Source organism: Polyodon spathula, chromosome 1 (genome assembly GCF_017654505.1).
Source record: "Polyodon spathula isolate WHYD16114869_AA chromosome 1, ASM1765450v1, whole genome shotgun sequence".
Lineage (NCBI taxonomy): Eukaryota > Metazoa > Chordata > Actinopteri > Acipenseriformes > Polyodontidae > Polyodon > Polyodon spathula.
In genome coordinates, this window is record NC_054534.1 from 51,165,173 (window position 1) to 51,187,131 (window position 21,959).

General features: G+C 42.4%; 1 pseudogene; it reads right to left on the reverse strand.

Moving 5' to 3' along the window:
- Nucleotides 1–12,839: 12,839 nt before the first annotated feature.
- Nucleotides 12,840–21,959, reverse strand: part of LOC121321023 — a 33,244-nt pseudogene continuing 24,124 nt past the window's right edge.

Genomic DNA, 21,959 nt, shown 5'->3' on the forward strand with positions numbered 1-21,959 from the left:
ATTTTGTGTTATCTGTAATTTAATTGGATGGTTTAATTCACGCCAGCCTCACTCTCGCTCTTCTGTTGCCAGATGACATAGTAACATTAGTTAATTGGAATGTGGGGACGAGGATTAAGAAGTGAAGAGGACAGCAAAATCAGTGAAAACAATGGAAATGAAAAATCACAATTTCTCTTATAATCATAAAACTTGCATTCTTGGGAAAAGTTCCTCAAGGGCCACAGAAAATCTCTTCACCGGCCATACATTTGCGAATCGTCTGCTTTACCTAATTAGTATTATAAAATAGGTTGTTATTTTGACGATGAGTGCGGTTGTACTGAACACACACATTACGTGGCTTTTTGTGGTCGGTTTTTCCCCTTTATAAATTTGGGCCTAAATGCCCCTCTCAGTGAAGTCAAATGGAATAAAAAAACAATTATCAGGAAGTGAAGTCAGTCCCTCCCCTATCCATTAATATGTGTTTCAAGCCTGCACTGCAAAGTACAATGGCCCTATAGTCAACAAAACGAATGGCTTTTTTTTTATCATGTTTAGACTATCACGGTCCTAGAAGTCCACTTCAGTATGATCGTGTTAACACCATCCCGGTCCTTAAAGGGTTAAGCCCTCTGAGCTTGAGTTGCATTTTTATTCTTAATAGGGTTAGGGTTGGTACCAAGCGATGGCCCTAAACAAGCGCACAACAACATACAGGCGTCTGCATTGGTTAGCCTAAGTTGGTCCAAGACCATTTCCAGAGTACCCAAAAATATTAACGAGTCGTGTTGATTTGGGCTAAACATTCCTACTTGCTTAACCAGGGCCTCTCTCTCACTCAGGAAGAGCGGTACAAATCTGGTAGAAGCGGAAATTCTATCAGCATCCACGCTTTCGCACAGAATGAGAGTAACAGTTTCTACTATTGGAGCCATACGGTAACAACTAGATTGTGCACTCAGGTTATCATGCAAATTCCATTCCTCATTAGGTTTGTGATCGTCATCACCATCCCTATCTGAGTCGGTATTACTGTCTTCATCATCCTCCCTGTACATGGGAAGCACCCCTACTGCTGTAATGTGTCCTCTGCACATCGTAAGCTTTTCTTTAACTGCTGAATCACACTCTTATCACCAGATGCACCTCTTGCCTTGCCTGCTTTTACATTTAAACATCTCTGTGTTAAACAATAATACACTCCTTGTACTTTTCTAACTTTTTTTTAAAAGTCTTCACTTGTTTTTGTAACTATTTTAACTTTCTCTCCATTCTTAATTGCAACTGGGTTGCTGCATTCAAAGCAAATTCGTGTACATTCCTTTTAATTATTTCACTAAAATCCTTACACTTCCCTTCTGCTTTCTTTTTTCCTCTTTTCATATCTTTAGAATTTTTTCTATCTTATCTTGGTATGCATGACAGCTTGCCTTCAAGCTATTTACCACAAAAGAAAACGTTATTAATTATCACTCAACTTTTCAATTCAGCAAATGATTTGTTTAATTCAGGGTGTGCACACTCTGCTTTTAACAATAATCACAATCCAAAAACTGGTCTATGTAGTACAGGATCCGCAGTCTTGTCCTACGCAAACATAGCAGTTTACACTTAATCCAGGTTTTTCAGGGTCCATGTCCTTGTAAGGGTCTTTCCTTTGAAGGTCCTCTGGTTGGGGTTTCAGCTCCACCAGGCGTGGCTCACCAATTGTAAGGTTCGTTTTCTTCTTAAAAATAACAAGTCAGTCTTCCTCAGGTAATTTTCAATCAAACGAATTTAATTCAGGAACAAATCTAATCCAAAGACAGTACAGAATGCAATCACATACAATACTATAATACTACAGGTCTCTGCAGGTTGAATGTTTGAACAACAAATACTGCAGGTGAGCCTACAAGTCTCGGGAAGGTGGAAGGATTCGTAGCAACTCTGAGCAATGAAATACAGGTTACAGATATTAATATACAGGTCAGGCTACATCCTAGAGGTAGTAGAAATCTTCTGATTTCACCAAAGAACAGAGTCGCCCCCCCCCCCCACTGTAGGTGCACCAGACGGCATACTGTGACGACACCTTGAGCCGAAGTTTTGGGGATTAGAAGCAGTTTTTAGTTGGGTTGATTGTAGTTCGCACCTATGATTAAAATCTTGAGATTAAAGTCTTAATTTTAAGTAGAAACAACCCATGCTGCTACAAGGACAGGGCAACGTTAAGCAGTAAATTAAAAAAAGAGCCTTACAGTAGTTTAAGTCAAATGTTTTTTTCTTGTCATTTTTTAGGCATAAACAGTACATAAAAGCAGAAATCACATTGTTTATTTATTTTTAATCCCTGCCATGCAATCTCTATTTTTCACAATAAACAAAATGACAAAATACACATTTTCAAGTAATATTGAGGTTTAATTATGCTTTCTATTTTATTTGCTGAAAAAGCAATTGAAAACTGTAAAATTTAACACAAATAAACACTTCAAATAAAATGAATGTGGAAAAGACAGGCAAGGTACAATGAAAAAAAATTCACTGTTTTGGTTCTTGTTTATTCCATTCCACATATATAGAATATATATATATATATATATATATATATATATATATATATATATATATATATATATATATATATATATATATATGCCTATAGAAAGTCTACACCCCCTTTCAAAATTGCATTAAAACAGTTTATTTTTCCATTTATCTACACATCCTACCCCACAACTTCCAAATGAAAAAAATATTCTAGAAATTTGCAGAAAATTTAATAAAAATAAAAACTGAAATAGTTTAGTTGGCTAAGTGTCCACCCCCCTTGTAATAGAAATCTTAATTTCCTCTGGTGTAATAGGGTGACCAGATGTCCCGATAAAATCGTGATCGTCCCGATATTAGGGGCTATGTCCCGCGTCCCGATCGAGGTACTGTCGGGACGACCTTTGTCCCGATTTCTAGAGTAAACGTTGAAAACCCAGGCGTTTCGTATATGTAGCTGCTGTACTGTCTCGTGGTGCAACAGCATACGCTACTGGTTTAGGGAGTGTTGTTTGCATTGCATCTAAGCATCTATGCGGCTGTCCAATCATGTTAACCTGCAATCACATGATGCGGAATGCGTCATTTGTTTTACTGGCAAAGTGTCATGGGGGTTGGTGTTGACGAGCCTGTCACTAAAAAGCAAAACACACAGTGCACATACTGAATGCAGTGGGGAAAAAATAAAATGGATTCAATCCCATTTTGTAAATTGTGTAAAAAAAGAGAGCAACATCACACGGTGGCGAGTTTATGTGAAGCATCACGCCGGTGGGACACATTATTATTATTATTATTATTATTATTATTATTATTATTATTATTATTATTATTATTATTAGTAGTAGTAGTAGTAGTATTATTATTATTTAATGTGACTGTGAATTGAAGCTTGTGCGAGTAGTCAAAGCTCAAAAGTAAAAATGAATTTCAGCATGTGCTGCAAGGAGTTCTGCAGTTATGTCATTGGCAAAAAGGATGTTATGCGCATGACCAAGTCATCCAGTTAGGATTAGGGTTATAATTAGGATTTCACAGACTTTTTGCGGACTTGTTTAAACATCAAATACACCTAGATAATATTTCATAGCACTATAAAAGCCTAAAAATTGTGGTAATTGCTTCCTTACTGAAACAGAGTGCTGTTATTTGTTAAAGGCAAGCATGCAACATCCCCAACAGTTGCTGCTGACATTCTCTGTCTGGTGTGGATTTGCCAATACATTGAGACTGCACGTCTGCATCCACTGAATTGGTTGGAAGTGTAAGGCAAAGCTTTACCAATTCGAAACAGTCCCAAAACTCGGTTACACAAAGGTTTCTGTCATTCTTTAATAATGTCCATATAAGCAGCACGTTGGTTGTCATGTTATTTGTCCCATCCAGGAATTTATTTTATCAGTACCAAGTCAAAACAAGAAAATGTGCCTATTCGGTTCTAATTCTAACTGCATTTAAAAAGTAAACAGCACGCTGTTTGAACCGAGGTAGCTGTGTTGATTGTAGCTGTAGTGCTGATTTAATTGGGCACAACCAACACAGGAATACTTTATTGTCTGCGCCGACTTTCCAGTTTGTTTTCTGAACGCTGTTTGTTTTACGTTCTGTTCAGCAGCCTCTGTAGTAGCCTTTTGTTTAATGTGTGATTCTGAAGCTAAATAGCGATCGATCACATTTTCTTTAAGTCACAAGATGTGCAATACAATTATCTCCATCTGCATGCAGTTTCTTTGGGAAATGACAGAATCCTCAGCCAAAATATACTTTGCTTGTTTTGCTTTGTTATCCATTTTTGGTATAAAACTAGATTTTAGCAAATCTAATTCACATCAATGCAGCACTGAGTGTCCCACCTGTTACGTACGGTAAAGCAGGTCACAGAAAAACCAGGGCAGGCTGATTAAAACACCTTTGTCATCTGAACAGTAAACATGAAAGTAACTGCTTTTGAGTATTTTTTGTATTTTTTTTAAAATTATATTTATCTATGTTTTTGTTTTTGCCTAAGTGTAATGCACCCAGGAAGAAGGAATAAAAAGCCTATCTACAGAAGAAAGATACGTAGTTTCCATCGCTTCCTCTGTGCAGTAGTTCATTTAACAATGTTTCTTTCCTCCCCACACCAATGTGTCCCGATTTTTCACTCTTGCTATCTGGTCACCCTAAGGTGTAACCAGTCGCCTCCACCTGTGTTAAATTGTAGTGATTCACATTATTTCAGGATAAATTTTCCCAAGCACTCCACAAATCTGGCCTGTATGGTAGGGTGGCCAGAAGGAAAGAAAGCCCACCTTGAATCCCATTTGAAGTATGCAGAAAAACACTGTAGCCATGTGGCAAAAAGTTTTGTGGTCTGATGAAACAAAAATTTTTGGTCTAAATGCAAAGCGTTGTTTGGTGCAAACACGACACAGGGCATCACCCAAAGAACACCATCCCTACTGTGAAGCATGGTGGTGCCAGCATCATGTTATGGGGATGTTTCTCATCAGCAGGGACTGGGGCACTTGTCAGGATAGAAGGGAAAATGAATGGAACAAAGCACAGAGAAGTCCTTGAAGAAAACATGCTGCCCTCTGCAAGAAGGCTGAAACGAGACGGAAGTTCATATTTCAGCATGACAACGACCCAAAGCATACAGCCAAAACTACACTGGAGTTGCTAAGGAACAAAAAGGTAAATGTCCTTGAGTGGCCCAGTCAGAGCCCCAACCTCGATCCAATCAACAATTTGTGGCATGACTTGAAGATTGCTGTCCGTCAACGCTCCCCAAGGAACTTGACAGAGCTTGAACAGTTTTGTAAAGAAGAATGGTCAAATATTGTCAAATCTAGGTGTGCAAAGTTGGTAGAGACCTATCCCAACAGACTCACAGCTGTAATTGCTGCCAAATGTGCTTCCACCAAGTATTAACTCAGGGGGATGGAGACTTATCCAATTATGATCTTTCAGTTTTGATTTTTAATATATCATTTTTTTCTCAATAAAAACTTTTTTCCCATTAACAATGTGGAGTATGGTGTGTAGATAACTGGAAAAAATCCTCATTCAATTCATGAAACTCTGAGGCACTGACACAACAAAATGTGAAAAAAGTTCTAGGGGGTGTAGACTTTCTATAGGTACTGTAATCACAACATGAAATGTAAACACAACGTTGAACACTATACATAGCATTTCCCTTGCACTTTGGGCCCATGTTGGACAGCACAAAGACTGATGTACCTGCATCTGTATCCCCCAATTCTGACTCATTTCCCAAATCTGAAACACTGATTTGAGGTGGTAGAGTTCCCTATTTGGCAGACTGGGTTGCTGTATTTTCATTTACTGTGATTATTTTATTTTCTGCTTGTATTTTCTGTTTTGAGTCATTGTGGCAAAGTGGCTAGTGGAGGGGAACAGGTAAAGCGGTGATGCGATGCAGGAGTGACAGGCAGACAACAGTTTCCAGTGAAAAGGTGCTTTTATTTATAATCCAGGTCTGGTGACCGTTAAATAATAAATCCCCGGCTATACACAACAATGTGTAAAGCACGGGGATAGCAATAACACAGACACAGTCCCGAACAAAACGAACACACGGTCACCAGTCCTGGGTGAGTGCAGACGTGCTTGTGGTGGGTGAAGACACTGTATTTCGTGACGGTTCCGTGCAGTGGTGATCCGGATTGTGCTGACCCTGGTCGACAGCTCCGGATAGGTGAGTTAACTGTCTGGTGGTGCAAAACGCAGACAATTACAAAACAAACACAACAAAACACAACACGTAATTCTCTGCAACAACGAGAGCTCCTCTCTCGATCCTTCTCTCTCCAACGTTAACCCAAACGAAGGAAAAGACCAGCGTTACCCTGGCCCCTATATGTAATCCCGCATGATATCTAGGTAAACGGTTGCAGCTGCCTTATTACTTGCAGCTGCCTCTCGTTTACCTGCAAATCAATACGGTCTTACAACAGAGTCTCGCTTCTTTCCAGGCTGACCCACTTCCCTGACCCGGAAACGAACTGTCAGGCCAGCCCTTCCAGATGTCCCGTTCTTTAGCGCCCTCACAGGTTGGGAGGAAGATTTATCACCAGAACTCATATTTCTTTGAAGCATTGCTTTTGTGAAAGGTGCTATATTAAATAAAGGTTGATTGATTGATTGATTGATGAACATTCTTATCTAGACAGCATAATACTTGCTGCCAAAAATGTTTTAAAATTGGGGATCAAGAGCAGTTGTGCTGATCCTGTTTTAAGATTGTCAGATTCATAAAATGTAGTATTATAAAAATGCAGCCATATCACAAACATTCACAAGCCACAGTTCGGTTCCATTTTGTTTGAGTCGCACTTGAAATAGCCACTAATGACTGGTAGATTTAAGTCTGACTTTGAGTAGCTTTTGAAACCGCCAGTGGTAGCAGCAGAATTTAAATCAGTCAGGATACTTCCTTGGTAGTAATTTAGCTAATAGAGATTGCAATCGGTGCATTTTTAAATTGCTTTACTGGCAACATTTTTGGTGGCCTACCGGGCTACTGGTGGTGTAATTTTGGAGACCCAAAGAAATATTTGATGGCTATGTGCCACCATTAATTTCAAACCCTGAATATACTGTTCACAAAAAATACGGGTATCTGACTTCAAAACATCATTTCTGGGATGTAAATGTGGGCTGAATATAGAAATGTGCTGATTATTAGATAGCTACCTGTAATGTCCTTCTAACTGAACAAATTTAATTTAGTCATATATTTTGTGGTTTATGGGTTTCCAATATTAGCTGTACATACTGGGCAACTCTTAAAAATTGATACAGTGTTACCATGGATTACAAATTACAATGATCTGATTGGAAAACAACAAAGCATAATATTAAATTGAATGTGGCCAGTGAAATAAACGCATGTTGCCTTTTATTGCCAACACTGTTCCTAAACTTCTAAGAATTTCCATTTGCACTAGGATGGGATCATGTTATAAATGATTAATTCAGTGATTTCTGCTGCTGAAGTTTTATAAAATTAATATTATGTGAATTGGGCATTGTGATAAAGAGAGAAAGGATCAATGTTGTAAATCTCCTTCCCGATTCGAAAGGGCGCTGGGTAAGGATAGTGGTACGCTGCCTCCTCAATGGACTACCGGGACGGTAGCTGGAAACCAGAAGGTGACCATATTAGGGGGTGAACCATATTAGCGCATAGCTGCAAGTACCTGGAACGACTCTAATGCAGTCAGCTGCGGGATGGCTCTGTATTGGAGAAACCATGGCAACGGGTTGATTGCAGGGAGGACGTTGTGGGTACAAAGAGAAAGCAGCTACGTCAGTACGTTGCCTTGCGCTGAGAAACGTTATTACCGGCCAGAGCGGGTTTTGTTTGTTTTGCTATGTGTTTTCATGCGTGTTTTGTGTCTTTATAGAGGAGGAGTGAGGAGCCGGGGACTGCAGCCACGGAGCCAGCCCGCTTTACCAGAGCATTACCTTCAAATCATGACACCAGCACCCCCCACCCCCCACAATTCATGCACAGGACTATCGATTGGGGAATTATTGGGAATATACTTTTTGTTTTGGTTTGCACAAACCAGCCTTGTTCCCCCCGATACCATTGCTGGTAGAGGGGTGGTTCTCTTTTTTGTTATATCATTAAAAACACAGACGTTTTGGGAGAAATAACTGTTTGGACAATCATTCTGTTCATCACACCACTAACACCTGTCACAGTTGGTGACCAGAAGTGGGATTCAGGATGCACGTAGCTGTGTTGGGAGCAATGTTGGAGGAACAGGAGCGAAGACACCAGGAGGGGATGGTGACGATGATGGAGCAGATGCATGCCAAGTTCCTGGAAGCCAATCGGGGGAGGGAACCGGCGACTGAACCAGAGGCACCAGTACCGTAGATAAGGGTGGTGAAGATGTCGCTGGAGGATGATCCCGAGGCTTATTTAGCACCGCCGCTGGTTCCAGGAATACCAGCGACCCCCAGGACTGCGACCTCGCACAGTGGTGCAACAGCAGATGGACCAAGTGACCCGTAGGCTTTTCACCGATGCCAATAATGCTGAGAAGGTCACCGAGCTAATAGCTATTGAGCAATTCATAAAGGCGCTGGGGCCAGACACACAGAACTGGGTCAGCCGCCACCGTCCCACCATGCTGGATGCGGCAGTCCGATTGGCTGAGGGGTTCGAGGATGCACTGCCTACCCCTCCAGTAGTTACCACACCTGCTCCTGCCTCCAACGAACCACAATTGGCAGGACCACCCCCACTACCCACGGACCAGCACTGCAACGTCACCCCATAGGCGGCCTCCCTCCAACACAATGGAGATCGAGGGCGACCCCCAGCGGGGTAAGAGCAGATCACTCCTCCCCGTTGTCGAACTGGCAGCAGGACATGCCAGCTCCATGGGCACCTTTTTGCCCCACCTGTTACCAGTGCCAGTAGGACGGCCACTTCACCAGGAATTGCCCAGTCGCAATGGAATGTGGCATGGCCTCCCATTATGTCCTGACAGCACCACGTAAGTCCAGGGGTAATGATTGGGAGGGGCCTTGTATTGTTAATGTACGGGTTGGTGATGTGAGCACCCAGGCATTGGTGGACTCAGGATGTGGGTAAACTTTAATTACGAGAGCTCTATTGAGGGGGGTACCTTGGTGGTGCAGGGAGGAGGTTGTTGGTACAAAGAGGAAGCAGCTATGTCAGTACGCTGCCTTGCACTGAGAAACGTAATTAACGGCTGGAGCAGGTTTTGTTTTGCTATGTGTTTTCTTGTGTGTTTTGTGTCTTTATAGAAGAGGAGTGAGGAGCCGGGGACTGCAACCACGGAGTCTGCCCACTTTACCAGAGCACTACCTTTACCTCACGACATCAGCACACACCCCCCTGCGGATCTAAGAGCACAATTCATGCACAGGACTATCAATTGGGGAATTATTATGAATGTACTTTTTGTTTTGGTTTGCAAACCAGCCGTGTTCCCCCTGATAACATTGCTGGTAGAGGGGTGGTTCTCTTTTTGTTATATCATTAAAAACACAGATTTCTTGGGAGAAATAACTGTTTGACAATCATTTTATTCATCACACCATTCGCACCTGTCACAGGCATACATTTAAAAGGTTTGATGGGTAACATTTTTAAAACTATCTTTGTTAACTAGCCTCGTGTGATTTATCAATGACAAGTTGTAAGTGAAGTCATTTCTGAATTTCTTTTTTTACAAAGTCAAATTCATATTTGCTTCTGAAAGTGGTCCAGAATAGCTCATAATGCAACTGAGAGCATGTACAACACACAGGAGTTTCAGTCAAAATGATAACTGGCCACTCACCCATGAAGATGAGATAAAGGTACCGACTACAGTGGGGAATGGTTCAGTACGGGCTTGTTTTTAAGACATAATTTTATTCCAATCTCTACCACACTCTTTTGTGGAGGTTAGAATAATTCATTTTTTTTTACTCAAAATAATAAAATTACACCACAAAGTTAATTAGCTTGATACACCATCTACATTATGGTATGAAGGATTCAGGGGAATATTTGACATTTCTGTTTCAGTGCATCTATGATCATTTTTTTAATTATACAATGGGGATGGTATTCATAACAAAATATACTCTTGTTTACAAATGTAAATTTTATTTAGCAGGGTATTATTTGCCAAGTTACAGAATTGATGAAAATATAAAATAAATAACTGGAGACTTACTAAACCTTTATGATATGCATCATGTTGGTTACAGAACAAAGTATGTGAGACAAGAGCACGTAGAAGTACGGTCTAGTAAGTTAGAACACAACATTTAGCTAGGGATTTGGATAGGGAGCTATAACTTACCCTCTAAACCAAGACCAGAGTTGAGTGACCTACCAAATCAGTGAACAGAAATAATTAAACTGGATGGTTTAGTCACTGATTATTAATATAATCATATATAGTATATATATACTATATATACTATATATATATTATATATATATATATATATATATATATATAGATGATGTATGTGATGGCATTTTTATTGAAATTTACGCAGTTTAATGTCTCGATGTACTCTGAAATTAAAGCATAGAACAAATAAACAATTGGAGATAAAAAAGAAATCATGGAATCGTTTTGTTTAACAAAATATAATCTAAATTTTTGACTCAAAGTAGCCACCTTTTGCAGATATAACAGCCGAACACACTTGTGGCATTCTTTCTACAATGGAAATCAAATATTGTTCGCAAAGTTCTTCCCAACACTGTTGCAGAAGTTCCCACAAATGTGTTGCACTTGTACGTTGCTTTGCTTTCACCCTTCTGTCCAGTTCATCCCAAACCAGCTCGATGGGGTTTAAGTCTGGAGACTGTGCTGGCCATTCCATGATTTGAAGCCTACCGTCTTGTTCTTTTCTTCTAAGGTAGTTCTGACATAACCTGGAGGTATGTTTTGGGTCATTATCTTGCTCTAGGCTGAACCCCTGACCAACTAGGCGTATACGAGAGGGTATTGCATGGTGCTGCAAAATGCTGTGGTAGCCGTTTTGGTTCAAGGTGCCACTCACTCTGTGCAAGTCGCCGACTCTGGATCCAGCAAAAGAACCCTAGACCATCACGCTTCCTCCCCCCATGTTTGACAGTTGGTGCCACACACCGAGGAACCATCCTTTCGCCTACTCGACAGTGTACAAAAACCCTGCGTGATGAACCGAAGATTTCAAATTCTGATTCATCGGTCCATAAGACCTTCCAGTCTTCAGTAGTCCACTGGCGGTGCTTCATGGCCCAGGCAAGCCTCTTTTTCTTATTTTGCCATCTTAGCAATGGCTTTCTTACTGCCACTCGACCTGTCAAACCTGCAGCTCGAAGTCTTCTCTTCACAGTTGAACTCAGACTTGCTTACATCGACCAGTGTTAAGCTGTGCTTGAAGCTGTTGTCCTATGAGCCACCTATCACGCAAGCTGTTGACTCTCAGAAACTTGTCTTGTGATTCTGTTGTGGCTTTGGGTTTGCCAGACCTCTTCCTGTCAGTTTCCTCCAGTTTCCAAGTGCCTTTTGATGGTGTAGGAAACTGTACTCACTGACACCTTGGCTTTCTTTGCAATTTCTCTAAAGGAAAGTCCTACACTTTTAAGGGTTATACTGGTCTGTCTGTCTGTCTGTCTGTCTGTCTGTCTTCCTTTGTTAATTGTCTTTTTCTTGCTATTATGATAGCAATATACCACTTTCTGCTACTACTACTGCTTTTATACAGACAGAGGGTTTATAAGTAATCAACAAAAGTTGTGACACCTGTAGGAATTGTTAGCATCAACTTTCAAAGCTCAGTTTACTTCCATTGCTGCAGAACAGTTGTAAGTTGTTAACCCACTACTTTTTCCCTGAAAAGGGCCTTGTTGTATAAGTCTGAAAAGTACATTATTTTTCAGTTTTTGGTAACCTAAACTTTTTTTTTTTTTTTAACCTCTAGCAGTTTACTGCTTACCTTTGTACCATTTCAGGTTATTCATTGGACTTGAACTACTTAAATTTCAATAAAAAATGGAAAAATGGGGGTGTTCTAAAACTTTTGACTGGTAGTGTGTGTGTGTGTGTGTGTGTGTGTGTGTATATATATAATATATATATATATATATATATATATATATATATATATATATATATATATATATATTGGAAGACTATTTTTCAATGGTTTTTTCAATTAAATTACTTGACATACCCCAGTTACATTAGTCTTAGATTTATGTTATAGCTTTTCTCTGAGATAATACATTCTTACATTTAGTATTACAGCAGGGAAAAGGGTGCACAGTGGCTTTCAAAAAGCATAAAACCCTGGACTAACTGTTAGATACTTTTGCATTGTACAGTGGATCTTCAGATTGTCTAAAAAAAGTTTTTGTTCACAGCCTGCTTTAACTTAAGTATTTTTGCCAAAAGCAAAATGGTCTCACTTTCTCTCACAAGGCACCATTGCCTCTTCATTCAGTGACTGTACTTAATTATTTTTAAGTCTTATGAATGTAAGCCAGTCTCTTACCAATAGCATTTTTAAAAAAAAAATAAAAGTCTTTAAGGGAAAGCAGCATTTGCTTGAAACTGTATCATCTAACTCAAGCAAACAATTTTGGATGAATTAGTCTTCCATTAGTTTCTTTAAGCAGCACTCCTCAGTGGACTTAGTTCATTGCTTGGTGGCAATGGCATCAGCACTCAGGTTAGTTTGGAATGATTCTATAGCCTGGTCTCTTGCCCATAATTATTGGGTCGGAGCAAAAGAGGCTCTTTGGACATATGCCTTTCTTTTCAAATGCCTTTGTCAAATCAAAGCTTTATGTCTTGTGACTCTGACATCTTTGCAAGGGTCTTCCTAACTCTCAGGACTGTAAGGTGAGAAGAAGGGTTGTGGGCCCAGCACTCTGTCATTAGTTTATCCATTTGTCTCAAGCACTGTGAAGGAAATAGCAAAGTTGTCAGTTTAAGAAATGAAACATTAGGAACAGAATTATCTGGAATATGTACTGTGGATGGTTTGCAAGTCATTCCAGAAAAAGGTGGAAGTCGGCCATCTAGAAATGGGGTGGAGCCACAGTACACCAAGGGAGGCGATATGGTAATCGTGGATTGGAGGAAAAGTGATGGCATTCTAACCAAGGAGTGTGGCTGAAGGTATAAACAGGGGATGTGGCAAAGCAAATTGTGCCTTTGTTATGGTTGAGAGAACCACTGAAGGACTGTAGAGTAACTGAGTGTTTTGAATCTTTTTGTTTGCTGTTCTAAATGTACACGTTTGTTATTATTAGACAGCTAAACATTCCGGGAGCTGTCGCTAAAGGCCAGCTCTTGCCAGGACAGCACTGCAGTACTGTTCACTAACAGATTGCATTTCACCACTTGCAACAAAGCGGATTATTATTATCACCAAATTAGCTGGATTATAAAAACAAATAAAGAATTGTTTGGACCGTGAACTTTGTTCTCTGTCATCTGTTTAAGCATTGCATCACATCTGCACCTGCACACTGCAAACCACTTTGCCACAATCCCCTACCATAAGCACGACTACTACATCATCCAATACTGCAAAAATTACTTTTATTACTGTAGAAAAGTCAACCAGAAAAATGGCAAGACTAAGACTTTGTGATTGACCCTGCAAGTTAGAACCCATTACCAACAAAAACACTAGAGCTTACCATGTGTCCGATATTACTGAATTGTAACAAACCCCATCAGTTTCTAAGAATTATCTACATTTTATTCTGCTGATTTTAAAAATCAACTTCCCATGAGGAATTTGTGGTGGTAATCATTGAGTACTGGTCTTGTATACCCTGAGACTCTTACAGACTGGTATACTGAATTGGTGGTGCATTCATTGAGACCCCTGCACACACCTATTGAACCCAGATACCTTCACCAGTATTGCATTTTGTTAAAATGATTTACCTCATCACTGCTCCACCTATTAGGGAACGATGGTCTTAACATACAAACAACATCTCTCATATCTTCATAACAGGGATCAGTGGGTATTAAGTTATGATAAGGTAACCGATATTCTTCCACTATACCTTGAAGAAAACAGTATTTCAACTACAAATGTAAGAAACATATAAACTAATAAACTAACATTTGTATATATAAACACAAGCACAAATCAATTCCTAAAATGACTTTAAATTCATTTTTAACATATGGGGCTTAAGGGTGTCATTAATTTAAAAGGTTCATATCCAAAAGGGAGTTAAGTAAATGAAAGGAAAAAATCAGAGTTCAATTAGTCCAGTTTAAAGAAGTGATCCTCACCCCCTGACGCGCATCTTCTTGATATCTCCCAGAGAATCAGCCCGAAGCTGTACAAGTCAGCCATGATATAGGACTGGAAGTGATTCCTATTAAGGGTCTCATCCAGCACCTCTGGAGGCATGTAACGTTTAGTGCCCACTCATGTGTTTGGAGGGATGTCTACTTCATTTGTATCACTAGGGATGGAAAGAAAATGAGTTATCACTGTTAATAGACGGGAAGACATACAGTACAGCATTTATCACCCAAGCATGTTTGTCATCCACCTAAAATACGCACAATATATAATACCTAAAGCTCAAAGCCATAATGTTTTACTTTAAAAAAAATAGCAATATATATATATATATATATATATATATATATATATATATATATATATATATATATATATATATATACAGTGCCTATAGAAAGTCTACACCCCTTTGAACTTTTTTCACATTTTGTTGTGTCAGTGCCTCAGTTTCATGCATATAAATGAGGATTTATTTTCCAGTTATGTACTCAAGTTTTTATTGAGAAAAAAGTTATATATTAAAAATATAAAACTGAAAGTCTATACCCCCCCCCCCCCCCCCCGAGTTAATACCTGGTGGAAGCATCTTTGGCACCAGTTGCAGCTGTGAATCTGTTGGGATAGGTCTCTACCAACTTTGCACACCTAGATTTGGGAATATTTGACCATTATTCTTTACAAAACTGTTCAAGCTCTGTCATGTTCCTTGGGGAGCATTGATGGACTGCAATCTTCAAGTCATGCCAAAAACTTTCGATTGGATTTAGGTCGGGGCTCTGACTGGGCCACTCAGGGACATTTACATTTTTGTTCCTTAGCCACTCCAGTGTAGCTTTGGCTGTGTGCTTTGGGTCGTTGTCATGCTGAAAGGTAAACTTCCATCCCAGTTTCAGCTTTCTTGCAAAGGTCAGTAGGTTTTCCTCAAGAACTTCTTTGTACTTTGCTCCATTCATTTTCCCTTCTATCCTGACAAGTTCCCCAGTCCCTGCCGATGAGAAACATCCCCATAACAAGATGGTGCCACAACCATGATTCACAGTAGGGATGGTGTTCTTTAGGTGATGCACTATGTTGGGTTTGCGCCAAACATAACGCTTTGCATTTAGGCCAAAAAGTTCCATTTTAGTTTTGTCAGATCACAAAACTGTTTGCCACGTGGCTGCATAATCTCCTGAGTGTTTTTTTGCATACTTCAAACGGGATTCAAGGTGGGCTTTCTTGAATAATGGCTTCCTTCTCGTCACCCTACCATACAGTCCAGATTTGTGGAGTGCTTGGGATATTGTTGTCACATGCACACTTTGACCAGTCTTGGCCATAAAAGTCTGTAGCGCTTACAAAGTTGCCATTGGCCTCTTGGTTGCCTCTCTAATCAGTCTCCTTCTTGCTCGGTCATCCAGTTTGGAGGGATGGCCTGATCTAGGCAGGGTCTTAGTGGTGCCATACACCTTCTACTTCTTAATTGTCTTGACCGTGTTCAAAGGGATATTCAAGGCTTTTGATATTTTTTTTATACCCATCCCGATCTGTGCCTTTCAACAACTTTGTCCCGGAGTTCTTTTGAAAGAGCATTGGTGCTCATGGTTGAGTCTTTGCTTTGAAATGCACTATCCAGCAAAGAGAACCTACAGGAACTGCCGAATTTATCGTGAAATCATGTGAATCACTACACTAACAAAGGTGGAGGCCACTTAACTTGGTGTGTGATTTTTAAGGCGATTGGTTACATCTGAGCTAATGTAGGATTGCTATTACAAGGGGGTGGACACTTATCCTTTCAATACTCTATATATATATATATATATATATATATATATATATATATATATATATATATATATATATATATATATATATATATATATATATATATGTGTGTGTGTGTGTGTGTGTGTGTGTGTGTGTGTGTGTGTGTATAGAAAGCTTATTCCTTCTATAAGATCGACCCATACCCAGATACACCCTAACCTTAGGTTAGGTTTTGTAACGATCACACTGCACAACTGAAAAGCAGTTGTACTGTCCTCCCTAAGGAGATACTACTGGTCCAATATCTATAACTAAGTCAGCAAGAGAGCCAGACAGCAAAAGCAGGGATGTCAGAGGTGTCAATTTCACAAACAAACAATTTATTGTTGTAAACTTTAATGTAATAAATGAAATATAAGGACAACAACTTATTGTAGAGAACATTTAGTGGAAGGTACAGGTGAGTAAGAAAGTAACATGAACTAAACAAACATCCAAACAAACGCTAAAGTGAAATGAATGTGGTGTCCGGTGGGCCTCCAATAAACCCACCCACACACACACCACACCAACACAAAACCAACACACTGACAGGCCAAAAAGACAAAGGTGAATGAATAAATATATGGAGAAAACAATTACAAAGACAAATGAAATTTAGGCCTAACAAGTCCAGTGAAGCAATGCACATGTAATCCAAAGTAACAAAAGAACAAAACCAAAATTACAGGAACCAAAGTATCAAAGTAAAGTAGAAAAAAACAGCAAACAGAAAAGGAATAATCTCACCAACAAATAATGAAGTCCCAAATAGAGTCCTGTACTGATGATGATGGATGAAGATTGATGAAAAAATAGCGATGGTAGAAAATGGTGAATCTGTTGAGTAGTACCGGGTTGAATGGTGAACAGCTGTTTGGAAAATATCAGGAGGATCAGGAACGAAATGGAGACTGAACACACTACAAAAACAAACCATAAACAGACCTTGAACAGCAACTAACTTTAAACAAGTAACACTGTAAACAAAAAAGAAAGGTTTAGACAAAGTACAAGATTAACAAAAGAGTAAATGGATGCACCAGGAATTATCTAAAATAAAGTTAAAGTTACACTGTAATTAAGTAATATGCTGTTATTTGTAAAATTGATTCCTCAAGAGAAAAGAGAGTTCTCCCCTGGTGTAGCCAGCCAGCTTTAATAACGGTTTTGGCTTCCAAGGAGCTCTGAGATTGGAGGAGTTGATATCTGAATGAGCCAATGGAGGGAGAGGATGAACATAGAATGATAGCAAGGAAATATGGGAAATTAAGTTTTAACCTGGCCAGGCTACTGACCCTAATTAAAGGGACAGGTGGGTGAAACTTACACCCACTTTATGGAGCAAGTGAATTGCTACAAGATTAGGTTATTACCTTAACCCTCTTCCCTGAAAAAGAATGACAACCATTACCGAATGGGAAGAGCCCTCTCTGATCGTCATTCACTGAGCATATATAAAAAAGCTGCCCTATCAGGGCCCTGCTGTAAGAAGGAAGACCCTCCCACCTCCTGCTGAAGAGGGACGTCCTCATAGTAGCATATAGCATATCATCAGCTGGGGACACGCCTTGAAGGGTAATGGTTGTCGTTCGTTTTCAGGGAACCAGGGTTATGGTAATAGCCTAATGTTCCCTTTCAATGGAATGACAACCATTACCGAATGAGAAGCTGTACCAAAGCTGTTGTGGCTCCAGATTACCGACAGTACAGCCCCACGGCGATAGCCTTAGAGCCCACATGACGCCTAAGGGCATGCCGCCTGCAACAAAAAGGGTCTCGCTCGGTTTGCAACATCAAGGCAGTAGAAACGCGCAAATGTCTGACTAGCAGCATTGCATAGCTCATCTAAGGAGGCGCCATGAAGGAAAGCCCACAAAGTTGCCTGGTCCCTGGTAGAATGGGCCCTAATGTCCCCCAGTAAGGGGGAGTCTGTCTGTTCATATGCCAAGCGTATAGCATCTGCCATCCAATGCGCTAGACGTTGCTTCAATAGGGCCTGAACTCTAAAGCGGGACCCATGGCAGACAAACAGCTTGTTGGACTCCAGGACACTGTCCTATCCAGGTAACAATGCAGAGCCCGAACTGGGCAACGCATGTGCTGTCTACGGTCCTCCTCTGACTCGTGCGGGGGAGGTCTGAAAGTTTCCAAAACCACTGGTTGGTTAATATGGAATGAAGATACCACCTTTGGCAAAAAGGCTGGATTTGTTCTTAATGTTACCCGCGAGTAAACCCACAGTACCAGTTCTAAATCCCACTTGGGGACCATACTTTTCATGGGAGGAGGAAGCCTCCAAGCTGCTTTAAGAAATTGCACTGCCAGGTTGTGTGCCCCCTTGGACACAGAGTCAATTTTGTCGTGGCACACTGATATTGCTGCCAGGTATACCTTCAAAGTGGATGCTGATTTTCCTGCGTCAAACAGGTGTTGTAAGAAGGTTAATATTGTCCCAATAGGACATGTCACAGGATCGTGACCTTCGGCAATGCACCAATCTTGGAAAACTTTCCAGTAATGGGCTCTAGTGCTCGGCGCCTTAGCAGACTGTAGTGTTTCTACCACTGCATCTGGCAAACCTCGTCTGAATAGATGGCTTCGTTCAAAGGCCAGACCCAGAATTGGTGCTGGGCTGGGTTCTGGTGTCATAATAGCCTCTCCACTTGGCTCAAGAGGTCCTTGCGCAGTGGGAGCTGCCACGGTTGACCCGACAACATGGTGGAGAGAAGAGCAAACCAGGTGCTCCTTGGCTATCTGTGTGCAACCAACAGAACCTGTGCTCTCTCCACCCTGATCTTTTCTAATGTCAGGGGTAGTAACAGTAACATAGGGAATGCATACAAGAGCCCCTGTGGCCAGGGGTGGGCTAGCATGTCTACTCCCAGGGGGCCCCCGTCTCTCTCTATGGAGAACCATAGGGGGCAATGAGTGGACTCGGCTGTGGCAAAGAGGTCGACCCGTGCAGTAAGGAACCTCTCCCAAATCTGTTTCACCACTTGAGAATGCAGTCTCCATTCCGAGCTGTCTGGGGCTCTTCTGGACAGTATGTCTGCTGCCTTATTGTCCACACCGGGGAGGTGAACTGCCCTGATGGAACACAAGTTTCTGTGCGTCCAGGAGAGGAGTCTGTGTGCTGCATGCTGAAAGCCTGACGAGTGCAGGCCGCCTTGGTGGTTTATGTAGGCTACCACTGTAGTATTGTCCGTCCAGACCAACACATGTTTGTGCACGAACTGATGTTGAAAATGAGATAACGCCAGGGTTACTGCTTGCAGGTCTTGAGCCTTTATGTGCACTTGCTGCCAATGTCTCTTCCACTGACTTCTTATTCCTCTCCCATTCTAGACCGCTCCCTAGCCCAGGCTGGAGGCATCTGTAGTGACCACTTCCCTTCTGTGAGGGGATCGGAGGCGAGGATTGCCGGGACGGAGCCACCACTCCAGTGTCTTCCGGTATTGTCTGGACACTCGCACCAGCTGGTACCAATCTAGGACTGGGTGAACCTTGAGTGTATTTACCCAGACTTGAAGCAGGCACATTCTCAGCAGCCTTAGTGGACAGATTCTCGAGGCAGCCCCACTAACCTTTGATATGTTCTGACCTGTAGGAGAGCATCCTCTCTGAATAGGGAGAGTGTGGCCTCCAACGACCGAATCTTGTCTTCCGACAGTGAGGCAAGCATGCTCAGAGTTCAGTTTGATCCCCAGGAACACTGTGGACTGAGAAGGTACAAAGTTGCTCTTCTGTTGAGGTATTGAGAGCCTTAACTTCATCACATGATTTATGACATGTTTTGTGTGAACCTCTGCGCGTGGTTTTGAATGCGCAAACTAGCCAATCGTCCAGATAGTTTAGGATCTGAATACCCCACAGCCTGAGTGGAGATAGTGCTCCATCCATGCACTTTGAAAAAGTGTGCTGCGCCAGTGAGAGGCCAAAAGGCAGCATGCATAATTTATACACGTTGCTTTAAAAGGCGAAGCGCAGATATTTTCTGTGTGCGGGACGGATCGGGACGTGAAAGTAGGCATCTTGCAGGTCGATCGATGTGAACCAGTCACCAGGTTGGACGGACTGGATGATACGCTGTGTTGTCAACATGTTGAAATTCCTCTGTTTTAGGAACAAGTTGAGGACCCTGAGGTCCATCATTGGTCTGAAATCGCTGTCCCTTTTGGGAACCAGGAAGTACCTGGAGTAAAAGCCTCTGAGGGCATCGCTTGGGATTACCAAGTGCACAGCGTTCTTCCTTTGAAGATTGGCGATCTCCTGTTGAAGAAGTATCGCCCTAGCTGGTTCAACAGTGGTGGGGAACACACCCTTGAAGGGTGGTGGACCTATGTGGAATTGTAAAGCGTCTCCATGTCTCCTTGTCAATAGGACCCAGGAGTCCTAGGTGCAGGCTAACCATGGGTCGTTGCCGTTGGTAAGTCCGGTTGTGGGGGGGTTTGGTGGCAGCCGGGGCCCCTCAGGGGCAGTCTCCCTTGGGCTTGGGAGGGGGTGGGTCTTTCTTAGGCCCTGGCCTTGGTCTCCAGCTGGAAAACCGGTTATCCCTGGCCTGCGGTGGTCCCCTGCCACTGGCCCTGCCTCTGCCTCTGTGCTTGTCTATTCTGGGGTGGAAGGCGATGTTCAGCTTGTGTAGCCCACTCCTGCACTCTCTCTGCCAACTGATTCTGGTAGACCATCAGTATGGCCATGGCATTTGCTGCTCGGGCCGAAAGCACTACCGATGCATAAGCTTTTTTGAGCATCGCATCTGTCGTTCTGCAAGGCTTGGACGGACAGGTTGGGTCCTTACCCCCCTTGGTGAAGGTGGAACCTTGCACCAAAACCGTGACCATGTCCCTGATAGTGGGGAATACGCCTAGGCCTGCTTCTTGGGCTCCTGCAGTAAGAAGCAGAGACTCTGCTTTTCTGGAGGCTGAGGGTGCAGGCGTTGGGTTGCTCCAGGAGGAGCACACCAGTTCCAGGAAGTCCTGGCATAGGGGGAGGGCACGATGTGGGAACCCTTTCTGTTGGCGGAAGCGGTTCCCCTTTCCATCTTGTTCTGCCAGCCAGGGAACATCCATGGCTGCAGCTGCATGCTGCATTAGGATCCAGAACCCTCTGCGACATGTGTGGCAATGACATTAAGGAGCCTCCACCGTGGCCTGCCCGATGGAGGTGGCTGGGTCCGAGATGTCTGATCTGGACGTGGACAAGGACAGCTCGCATGGGCTAGGGGGTCTAGGCAGAGGGGATGGGGAATCTTTGGGGGCTGGGGCTGCCCGGTGGTAGGGAGTAGTCTGCCCTGCGATTTCAATAGGGTCTCCAGCATGGTCTGCTGGGCCCTTACAGTCTCTGCCTGCTCCAGCAAGCGCCGCTCGGCAGAGCTTGGGCGCCTTCAAGGCGACTATGACGGTGAAAATCTGCACCTGCGTGGAGAAGGGGAACGGTGCCTGTCCGGTGACCACCTGTCCCTTGGAGAAGGGAAGCGGTGACTGTGCGGCGACTGCCTGTTCCCTGGTGAACGTCCCCTCGAGTGGTACCGCCTAGGCTGTGACCATCTCGCCTCCATCTCGCGATGTCTGCGCCTCTGTACGGGTTGTGGAGTAGGGGAGGGTGATCCCAGATGCGCGTGAGAGCTCCCTGGTCACTGTAGCAGGGGGGTCCTGGATGACCTCTGCAGAGGCTCTTGGACCACTGATCTCATTCTTCCCTGTTTGGAGGAGAGAGACTCTGCTGAGGATAGGGCTGCTCTCCGTCGCTTAGTTCTCCTCGAGAACTTCCGACATAGAGAGCAGTCCAGCTCACCTGCCAGTGCCTTGGCCGCATGTTCTGACCCT